The sequence below is a fragment of the Gossypium hirsutum genome, chromosome A03, assembly GCF_007990345.1.
Source record: "Gossypium hirsutum isolate 1008001.06 chromosome A03, Gossypium_hirsutum_v2.1, whole genome shotgun sequence".
NCBI classification, from domain to species: Eukaryota; Viridiplantae; Streptophyta; class Magnoliopsida; order Malvales; family Malvaceae; genus Gossypium; species Gossypium hirsutum.
Genome location: NC_053426.1, coordinates 17,272,879 through 17,285,367, shown reverse-complemented (window position 1 = coordinate 17,285,367; position 12,489 = coordinate 17,272,879).

Below are 12,489 nucleotides of genomic sequence, written 5' to 3'. Positions count from 1 at the left end.
ACTGCCGAAGTACTTGATCGCCATGATACCACTCCACTATCTGAAAATTAATAACGGGTGCGCTAATGCACCATAAGTTTGAGTGGACGCGGGCAGACGAGGGAATAACTACCATAATTTCTAAAACAGAATACGGCATCCAAAAGAACTGCACAGCTAATCACATTTTTTGTATTAACGTAGGTCGAGTGAAATAAAATAATAAAATAAAATTAATATTGAAAAAACTTACCCCCTCTCCAGAATGATTCTCGATCATCAGGCGGTATATCGGAACCGTGTATGATCTTTCGATACCCGAATTTGTGCTCCATCTAAGAAAAAAATTGTTAGAACAACATAATTCGAAAAAAAAAGTCAACTAATTGTTACAATGCATAAAAATTCATCACCTATTAACGAGTGGAAATATATATGATTGGTGACTAATTGATGCCAAGAATGGCATCCGGTAAAGTGCCCACGACTGCAGCAGTATGAGGCATCCGCCTATGTCCACCGCAGAAGGATCTGTCGTCCGACAAAGTTCTCGATACAACATGGCTAACACTGCGGACCCCCAACTGTATGAACGGGTGTTATGCAAATTAGATAATAGGGGTAAGTACATCAAGTGAACAGTATTGCCGTTTGATTCCGTCATAAGTACACCCCCTATAAGGTGCATAATGTAAGCTCGAACGGCCTGCATCACCTCCCATTCATTGGCAGTACTCGGAAAATACTCAAAATTGGCCTTTAGCCATGACAACCTGAAACTGGCAAATTTCCCCTCACTTGGCGAGCGTCCAAGTAATTCATAGCAAAGGGTTGCGGGCCTGGAGATCGAACTTACGCCAGTGACCGCATTCCCGTCGATGGGGAGCCCGAGCTGTACTGCAACATCTTCTAGAGTGATGGTGCATTCCCCGCACGGCAAATGAAATGTGTGAGTCTCCGGACGCCATCGCTCGACTAAAGCGGAAATCAGGTCATATCGCAGATCAAAAGTCCGGATCAATGCTGCTGATCCGAACCCGGCTAACTCCAAGAACGGTATTAGGCGTTCATTTGGCTGAAACCCTATACTATTAATACGGCCTCTCAATACGCGGTACGACTCATGACATTATTATATTAGCGAAATAATTAATACAATATAATTTAATTTAACAAATAACATGACTATGAAATAAAAATTTTATTACCATCTCCTTAATGGTACTTGATATGTGATTTGTATTATCAATCAAAGAACCCATTTGTTACAAATCTGCAATTAAAAAAATTAAATTCAGTTTTTCTTATTTCAAAAGATACAATAAATTTTTTCAAATTTTAGAAATAAACACAGTAAATATCTCATAATTTCTCATTTTTTACCTACAATTTTTTTTATGTTAGATAACAATAATAATATAATTAAAAACAAATAAACTATCTAAATATAAAAAACATACGAATTAAAAAAAAAGAACTAGAAACATACCTAATTAGAAGAACTTCCAAATAACCTATAAAATTATGTAACAACAAATTTAATCAACATTTTAATAAATCAATAAAAATTATCAAATAAATATATAATAATATAAAATTACATTATATAAAAATTACATTAAAAAATCACAAAACACTAAACTATAAACACTAACAATTTATAATCATATACTAACACAAAATAACTATAAAATTATTTTTTTAAATACATTACTAAAAAAAATCACAATACATTAATACACACTAAACCACTAAACACTAACAATATATAACCTAATCTTAAATTACTAATAAAATAGCTATAAAAATATATTTTTTTAAAATATATTACTAAAAAAAATCACAATACACTAATACACTAAACCACTAAACACTAATAATTTATATAAGCTAATCTTAAATTACTAATAAAATAGCTATAAAAATATATTTTTTAAATATATTACTAAAAAAATTACAATACGCTAATACTAAACCACTAAACACTAACAATTTATATAACCTAATCTTAAATTACTAATAAAATAGCTATAAAATTATTTTTTTAAAAATATATTACTAAAAAAATCACAATACACTAATACACTAAACTACTAAACACTAACAATTTACATAACCAAATCAAGTATAAATTTTTTTTAAAAAATATATTATTACTAAAAAAATCACAATACACTAATACACTAAACACTAACAATTTGTAACCTAATCCCATAAATTATTAACAAAACAAATAACTATAACAAAATACAAAAAAAAACTAATAATTTATAACCTAATCATAAACTACTAACAAAATAATTATACAATTTTTTTAAAAAAAATTACATACTAAAAACTCACAAAACACCATAATTTTATAATAAATTACTAAAATAATACATTAACTTTTTTTTCTTCTTCTTCCTTCTTCTTCTTTCTTCTTCTTCTCCTTCACCTTCCTTCTTCTCCTTCTCCTTTCTCTCCTTTCTTTCTCACCCGTAGATGCTTCAATATGGGGGGACCATGCTTATAAGATCCCCCATAAATTTTTTTTTTCCCATGAGTGATAAGACTCATGCATGAGAAAAAATGGGCAGCATGCAGGGGGAAGGCAGCAGCAGCAGGAGGTGTTGTGCCTACCTGTTAGGACGACTAGTCGTGCCTACCTGACAGGCTCGACCCGTTTCGGGTATTTTTACCCGTATAAAATCCATATTTTTACATATATATTAATATAAATATTAAAAAATAATATAATAATAATTTTTTAAACGAAAAAAAATTTAATATTAAAAAAATCGGTTGTACTTGTAAGATAGGCACGACCTAAAAAAACATACCATTTTCGTAATTAATCTGGCTGACAACCTATTTTGGTGTATAAATTTTTTTTATAATATTGAGGTGAAAAACTCAAATCAAGATATCAGTGTGTGGCAATGACCACTTTTTCACTGTTTTTAAAAAGTAACTAATTAATTATAAAATATGTTCTATTCCTCTATTTAATCACATTAATAAAGAATAAAAAGTAACTATCATATCACATTTTATGGTTGATATTATATTTTTATATTATTATTTAAATATTTTAGTTGATATTATCCTTTAATGGGTTTTAATCTTATTGTAAAATTAAAAAAATCATATTATTGAATGTCATTTAATTATTTAATTTTTACTTTTTTATTACTCATTTATTTTAGATTTTTTGTGTTTTCATTTTTATATTAATAGTACTAATGTAGTTTACCTATAATATTTTGAAATTATTTTTTTATATTTTTATATAATTTTAGATAAAAAAATATTTCAGAACTTAAAACAACATAATTTCTACTATCTCAACTTTATTTTTTCAATCAAAGTAATATTTTATTTTTATATCAATTTCTTATAAATTTATTACTTATATTTTTTCCACTAATAATGCTATAATTTACTTAAATTTAAACTCTTTAAAAATACTAAATTATGATATATCAACTTGATGTAAACATTTATGTAATAAATTTATAAAAGTTAAAAAGGTAAAAAGTTGAGATAGTGAGATTTTGATATTTTGGATTTAAATCTTATGCAAAAAAAAAAATACTCTTAAAATAATATAGTTCATTTTGTAAAGTGAGATATTTTCATTTTTTTCTAACTAAATTCGTATCTAATTAACTTGTGACATTAACTCAGTTGAAAATTTATTAAAATATTTTTACATACAAAATAACAAAATATATATATATCTTTTTATATTTTTAATAAAATAATACTTTAATTTAAACTTGAAACACATAAATTTTAAACTTATAAATTAATCATCTCAATTAATACTTCGCATGCCGATTGAATCTTAACTCGATAGGCATAAGCACTGTTGACAATGTAGGAGGACATGGGTTTGAGTGCGCTGAAGTACATTATCTTCTTATTTATGAGTTTAGGAGAGACTATAGCTAATTTTAAGCATTACATTAAAAAAACCAAATATGATCAAAACCTATAATAAAATTATTAAAAAGAAAATACTTGTCATGGTTTTAATATACAAATTTTATAAATATAATTTTTTTTCATCAACGTTGCGAATGTTAATTTAGACTAAATGGGAAGATTTGTTGTGGAAAAAAAACAAAAGAAACTCACTCAATAACACTTTATGAATTGTATACAAAAGACTCAATGAAAAACAAGAACTCAATACACCTTTTTATTCATTGATTTACATCATTTATATAGGCTGAAACTACAACAACTTTATCTAAAAAAGAGGATAACTCAGAAACAAAATCACAATCAGATATTGAACCATGATTTTAGCTAACCATTCAACAACTTTCTTGAAACTAATTTGAATATCTCATCTGTTGATATGCCCAAGATTTTAGGCCACTAACTGAGTTGGTGATGAACTTTACCACTCCCCCTCAACGCCAACTCCAAACCTTTTCACAATCCCAAGTTGTGAGCAAAACTTTTCCAACTTAGTTGTACTCAAGCCTTTTGTGAACAAGTTTGCAACCTGGTTATCAATCTTGACAAAGGACAACTCAATTTCTTCTTGTAACACCTTTCCCTTAACAAAATGGTAGTGAACCTCTACATGTTTGGTCCTTGCATGAAATATAGGATTTTCTGCTAAACAAATAGCTGACTGATTGTCATAATAGAGGGGTATTGCATAATCAACTTTTTGGTCCAAATCTTCCACAAATTGCACTAACCATATACTTTCTTGGGCTGCCATAATTGCTGCTCTATATTCTACCTCTGTTGTTGATAAAGACACAGTTGGTTATCTTTTAGTACATCAAGAAATTGTCCCTGAACCAAACTTGAATACATAGCCAGTGGTTGATCGACGTGTATCGTGATCCCCTGCATAGTCAGCATCACGATAATCAGCTAGTTTGCAAACCTCACATTTCTTATATAGAAGACCATAATCAAGAATACCCTTTACATATCTTAGAACTCGTCAAGTTGCTTCCAAGTGTTGTTTATTGGGATTTTGCATATATCAACTCACTACCCCAACAATATAAGAAATATCAGGTTAAGTTAAAGTTAGGTAAATGAGACTACCTACAAGTTGTTGATACATCAACCTATCTTCCAAGTCTTTCTCTTCATGAGCACAAACCTTGGTGTTTGGTTCCACTGGTATAGTGATGGTCTTGCAATTAAGCATTCCAAATTTCTACAACAAATCCTTTGCATATTTCTCTTGACAAAAAAACATGCCTTCTTTTGTATGATCAATTTCTAGCCCCAAAAAATGTTTAAATTGGCCAAGTTCTTTCTTTTGAAAGCGGATTGACAAGTTTTGTCGAACTTGGTAGATTTCTTCACTATAATCTCCAGTGATTATCAAATTGTCCACATACACCAACACTATTACCAACTTCCCTTCACTAACTTTGACAAATAAACTAGAATCTGCATGAGCTATAACATAACTAGCTTTAATTAAAAATTCAGCAATCTTACCATACCATGCTCTCGACGATTGCTTTAACCCATATAACGTCTTATTAAACTTGAAAACATAACTAGGATGGCTTCTACTCTCAAATCCAATAAGCTGATTCATGTAAATTTCACAATCTAACTCTCCATGCAAAAAATTATTCTTCACATCCATTTGCCACAGCTTCCAAGCTTTGCTAGCAGCAAGAGCCAAGAGAACTCGAACAGTAACAATCTTTGCTCTCTTCATAGTCCAATCCATATTGTTGAGAAAATCCCATTGCAACTAACTAAGCCTTGTACCTCTCAACTGATCTATCAGGACGATACTTTATTTTATAAACTCATTTACAAGATATGGGTTTCACATCTGGTAGACGTGGCATAAGCTCCCAAGTCTGGTTTTGTTCCAATGTAGCAATCTCTTTCTCCATTGCTTTTACCCACTTAGAATCTTGAGACGCTTCTTCATAAGTTGTTGGCTCGACCAAAGGTTTTTCCTCCGCTACAGCTACATTAGCATACTTTGGATTTTGCCTACGAAATCTGGTTGATCTTTTAAGTTGTGGCTGAGAAGTTTCTTCACCCTCTAGATTGATTTCGGCCTCCTGCATTTGATGAACACCATTTCGCCAAGGATTTGTTGTTGTTTCAACAACTTCATTGTCTCCAATTTCTTCATTAGTTGTAGGACTTGGTTGCATCTTAAGAAACTGCTCCTCTATTTTCCCTTGGGGTTGATCATCTTTTACTTCAAAATCAGGCAACTTCACTTGTTGTGGAGTCCACCAAGAAAAAGTTTCATCAAATACTACATTGTGTGATATGTAGCATTTGTCAGTCACGGGGTCACAATATCTCCATCTTTTCCTTTGGTTATCATCTCCAACGAAGACACACCAGATTACTTTCTTATCAAACTTACTCTTTAAATGAACTGGAACAAATACATAGCAAATACACCCAAAAACTCGAAAATGACCAATAGCAGGTTTAGTACCCCATAGTACCTCAAAGGGTGAGATGAAACTAAGCTTTGTTGTTGGAAGTTTATTAATGACATGGGTAGCGGTCTTTATACATTCTGCCTAAAATCTTTTAGGTATATTTTTTCATGAAGCATACTCTGACACGTCTTAGCAAGATATTGATTCTTCCTCTCGGTAACTCTATTTTATTGTGGCGTGTTGGCACATATGAATTGATAATGAATCTTGTTATTTCTTACATAGGTAGAAAACTCATGTAATGTGTACTCTCCGCCATTATCTGTGCGTAAGTATTGAATTTTTCTACCAACCTCTACTTTAGCTACTTCTTTAAATTTTTTAAACATGGCAAATGTCTTTGATTTTTCTTTCATAAAGAAAACCCACACATACCTTGAGAAATCATCAATAAAAGTCACCATATAGCGTATCCTACTAATTGAAGGTTGCTTGACATACCCAAATACATCAGAATGAACTAACTCTAACGGAGCCTTTGCTTTGTACTTAGATTCTTCATATAACAGCTGATGCACCTTATCGAATTGACATCCTGCACAAACAGTATAACCTCGCATTTCAAGTTGAGGAAGACCCTTTAACATTGACTTCTTCATCATAACTTTCAGCTTGTGATAGCTGACGTGTCCAAGCCTTGCGTGCCACAAATCTATCATCTCATTCTTCTTTGTTTTGCCCACATATGTAGTTTCTGCCTATATCATATAGACAAATTCCATTCTCTTCCCTTCTATGTTGGTGTTCCTGAGACTTTAACATTTTCGAATACCTTTACACCCTATGGGCTAAACAAAACATGGTGGCCTGCAGATGTTAATTGTGCCACAGATAATAATTTTTCTTTCATGCCAGGTACATGATAAACACCTTGAATTGACATTGGATCAGAACTAAATCGATGTGCGATAGTCGTCTTACCAACATGGGTGATAGGTAACCTTGAGTTGTTAGCCGTTACCACCACACGATTTCCTTTGTACACTACAGCATCTTGAAGCTTTTATTGATCACCAGTCATGTGATTAGAATAACTAGAGTCAACAGTCCAGTCGTTCTTGTAGTCAATCTTCCGGGAAGTTTTAATAGCGAGTGCCAAGTCTTATTCTTCCACAACAAAGGATGCTGCAGCATCCCACTCATCATCACTCTGAACATCTCCTTTAGATGTCACTGCATTACTCTCAACAACTTTCTTCTTGGACCAATAGTCTTTGGCCATGTTGCCATTTTTTACCACAATTATAGTAATCACCATCAAACTTCTTCCTTTGGTTGAATCGATTGTTGTAGTTGCTACGCTTTTGAGTTTCTCCAAATTGAGAACTCCCATGACGACTTTCTGATTTGCCACCATTCTTTCTTGGTCTACTTTTGACATTATACGTGGGTTTTTCTTTGCTATTTCTATTAAAAAGTGCCACATCCTTAGTTTTGATTAAGACTCCACCCATTTGTTTTGCCAAAGCCTCTTGACCTGTTAACAGATTCTCAAAATCTGTAAGCGATGGTTGTGTTGGCCATCCTTGAATTGCAGCATCAAAACTCCTATGCTTCGGTCTCAATCCATGAATGGTGATTCTTTTTATTCTAGAATCCGTAATATGAGAACTAGAATCAAGTTCAAAAATCTCACGGCATAAGGTTTTTACCTTAGTGAAGTACTGGTTGATTGCCAAATCTTCTTACTTCATTGATAACAATTCATTCTCTAAGAGCTGTAACCTTGTGTCATTTTTTCGTGAGAAAAGTTCTTCTAACATGTCTCACGCCTATTTTGGTGTGTTAACATCTCTGATATGCTCTAACATTTCTTCCTCTACAATGTTTTTAATTGCAAACATAGCCTTGCCTGCACTGGCCTTCCACTTCTTTAAGCTGTTAGCTTTTTGAGGCAATGGTGAAGGCTCATCTCCATTAACAATGTCCTACACATCTTGAGCCTGCAAACAAAAAGAAACAAACCTGACTTTGATACCACATTGTTAGACTAAATTGGAAGATTTGCTGTGGAAAAAAAAACAAAAGAAACTCACTCAATAACACTCTATGAATTGTATACAAAAGACTCAATGAAAAACAAGAACTCAAGACACTTTTTATTCATTGATTTACATTCTTTATATCGGTTGAAACTACAACAACTCTAGCTAAAAAAAAAAGATAACTTAGAAGCAAAATCACAATAAGATATTAAACCATGATTTTAGCTAACCATTCAACAACTTTTTTAAAACTAATTTGAATATTTCATCTGCTGATATGCCAATGCCCAAGATTTTAGGCCACTAACTGACTTGATGATGAACTTTAACAAATCTAACCTTTTTCTAAAAAAACTAGGATGTTTTACCCTTTAAAATTTTCTGCAGGTTAAAAGTAGAGATTGGCCGAGAATTTAAAGTATATGCTTTTGTTAACATTTTGTAGTGAATTTAATTAAAACATAAATAAAGTTAAAAAATTTATTAATAAAATAAAAAAACGCATTCTCACTTATTACTCAAACCCTTTTCTTATTATATTATTTTTACCCTTTTACATTATATATAAAATGATAGGAAGCTGAATTGGTGACAAAATAAACTTAAAATCAAAATGAATATATTTATTAGCCAAGATGATAATGGATAACAACCAGTATGCCCACATGCATGTTTGGCCTACGCTGCTTTCTCTTGAATTCATATAAATATATATTCACAAAAAGGTGATATATTTATACTTCAATTCTTAAATAAGCTTTTTGGGTTTTATAATTAGAATTGATTGTAGAATCAAATTACTTGGTAAATATCAAAATTCAGGGTCTGTTACTTGTAAAATTTAAGAGAAAAATATGGGCATTTACCCTTCTTTCTTTATGCGGGTCATGTCCTAATTTTTTACTCTACCTATAATTCATCACATAATATTTAAATATTGGATTTAAAAGTTACAAGTTGATTTTTATAAGGAAAATATCACATATAATAAGATTTAAAAACGAATGTTTAGAACCAATTTCTTCCCAATTTCACACTAGTGAAAATATATTAAAATATGAATTCGGATTTTAAAATTTTTAAATATCTTTGAAAATGGCCATATAAATCAATTAAAGTTATTATTATATTGGTTGTTTTATTATAATTCTTCTAAATGCTTGATTTATTTTCATTTCCTCTTATTGCGGTTTAATTTTCATTATTTTACTTTTTTGTTAAAAAAAAACTTGGAAACCGAATTCTCTTATTATATATTAATAATCCTATCTATCCTAACTCAAATTTAAAAGTCTAATTCGATAAGTTTGAACTCAAATCCAATCCAATTCTATTTAATTATGAAAAGTTAATAATTCGGACATGTTCAATCCATAATTACTTTAAATTCAAAATTGATTCAAATTCAAAATGACCGGAACTCAAAACAACTTGAATAAGTAAATCGAAGTTACCCAAACTTAAATTAAGTATAAATTTTTAGAAAAAAATAATAGCAAATTATTAATTTATTTTAATTTATAGCTTGAAAATTATAATTATCATTATATATCATCAAAAAATATGTAATTTTAGCTCATATCGTGATTTTGATAGCAATTTGTAAATAGAACATTTAATAAAAATATATGGGTTAATATATATATGCTGAAAAAAAAATCATTTGAGAAACTAGGTTAAATTTTTAAAATTTACCAATTTACATTGTCTTTGGAGAGAGAAAGAAAAATGCGTCCTATAAGGCATGCTTTTATTCTCTCTCCTGAAAACGCAATCTATAGGGTGCGTTTTCACTGCCACGTCAGAAAATGCGCCATAGGACGTGTTTTCACTTAGCTAAAATTGTTTTTTTTTTCCTTTTTCTTACGCCTGGAAATTAGAAGTTTGTAGATTTATTTTTATCTACGTTTGAGATAGGCATGGTTATAGTTTTAAGGAATGTTTGAATTTATGGTAGTGCCGTGGAGCTGGATGACCTATAAATTTCATCTGCCATGTGAGTATGGAGCCATCACCCGGGAAGTCGGATCATGTTGCAACTCAATGTTTTAGTTGATGGTGATTATACGATATGGGGTTGAAGTGTAATTAGGGCTTCAAGTTTACAAAGGTTATGCTATCAAATGATGAAGTATAACTAGTGTCGTAGTTGATAGTGGTTATGCGAGCATGACAACGAGTTTTTCTCATCAAAAGAGGATACTTTATAAAACTCATACACAAGTATGAGGAAGAAAAACACAATAGCTTTTCAATATAATTAAGTAATTCGTTTTACCCATCTCCACCAAAGGCAGTGACCCCGTTACTATAACCTATGACAAAATTGGGATGTAATAGGTTTTAGTAACAAGGTCACTGCCTTTGGTGGAGATAGATAAAATGAATTAATTGGTTATACTGGAAGGCCCATGTGATTTTCTTCCTCGAACTTGTGTATAGGTTTCTTAAAGTATACTCCACTGACGAGGAAAAACTAATTGTCGTGCCCGCATAACCACCGTCAACTATGACCCCAGTTATGCTCCATCCATTGACAGCATAACCTTTGTAAACTTGAAGCCCTAGTTACACTTCAACTTGAGACAGTATAATCACCACCAACTTGGACCTTGAGTTCCAAAACGATCCTAGTTTCTTGGGTGATGGCTCCATACTCACACGCCAGGTGAAATTTGTATGTTACCGAGCTCCATGACATCACCGTGAACCTAAACACAACTTAAAACTATAACTATATCTCCCTCAAAGCGAGGGAGAAATAAATCTTTAAATTCAAAAATTTCAACACGTAAAGAAAAAGAAAAAAATTGAAAATACTAAATTAAGGGATAGGAACGTGCATTTATATAAGGGATGGGGCGGGGTAAAAAGGGATTTTTTTAATCTCGAGAATTCCAGGTTGCAGAGGCTCAGAGGTAGAAGCAATCGAGTTGGTTAGGGGGTTCATTTGACATACCAGTGAAAATGCTTCCTGTAGGAGGCATTTTCATTTTACATGTCAATTAAAGTGCTCTCTGTAGGGAGCATTTTCTTACCACATGCAGTTGAAACACTTCTTGCAGGGAGCATTTTCTCTCTGGCCATTTCAACCTACAAGCCAACTCGATTGCTTCTACCTTTGAGCTCTTACAACACGAGATTAAAGAATCCCTTTTTCCTCGCCCCATTTTTGTATCAACATAATCTGAAGATCTGGCATTCAATCGGACCATAACATTAAAAGAGCTTCAAACAATGACTAGGCGTAAAGTGGGGATCCAAAGAAGAATTTCGAGCCTCAAATATAGATATATTTCATAATTGGAACCTGGTAGATATGCCATTTTTTATATTAATAGGGACAACGATCTAGAGCAGGTGATCGAATCCTATTGCTCTAGTGGGTTGCTTTTCTTGAACATTTTGTTGATTGTCATCGACAAGGTACGAGCTCATCCAACATCGATTCCATAAAATGTTGGAGAAACTACGGGCTGTAAAGTACTTAGGTGTGTGGTACCTCGGTGGGATATCGAAGGAGTAGGGACACAGTCGTATGAAAAGGGACAAATATTGGCTTCGAACCTAACAGAATGCATTAATTCCATACTGAAGGGGACGCGTCATTTGTCAGTAACCTCAGTGGTCAAGGAAACGTATTTCTAATTAGCAGCCTTGTTTCCAAAGCGGGCTGAGACATATGTAGAACAACTAAAGGGCAGTCATGTTTAGTGTGAGTTGGTGCTGAAAGAAATTGGGGAAAATGTAGAAATCTCAAACTCAATGACTTTAATGTGTCACTCGCGACCAAATATAGTATTCCGGGTTAAGCAACCCTATAAGCTCAACTGTGGAGTTATTGGTGGAGCGTATCACGTAGACCTTAGACAAATGACCTACAATTGTGGGAGATTTCAAGCACTTTATTATCTATGTGCATATGCAATTACGACATGTGCCTTAAAACGTATAGATTGCATGACCTACATTGATGAAGTTTACAGTCTTAAACGCGTGTATAATGTTTGGAAATCTAAATTCCCACCTATCTTTGATGAAAACATGTGGCCGCCTACCTCGCACGTTTATTT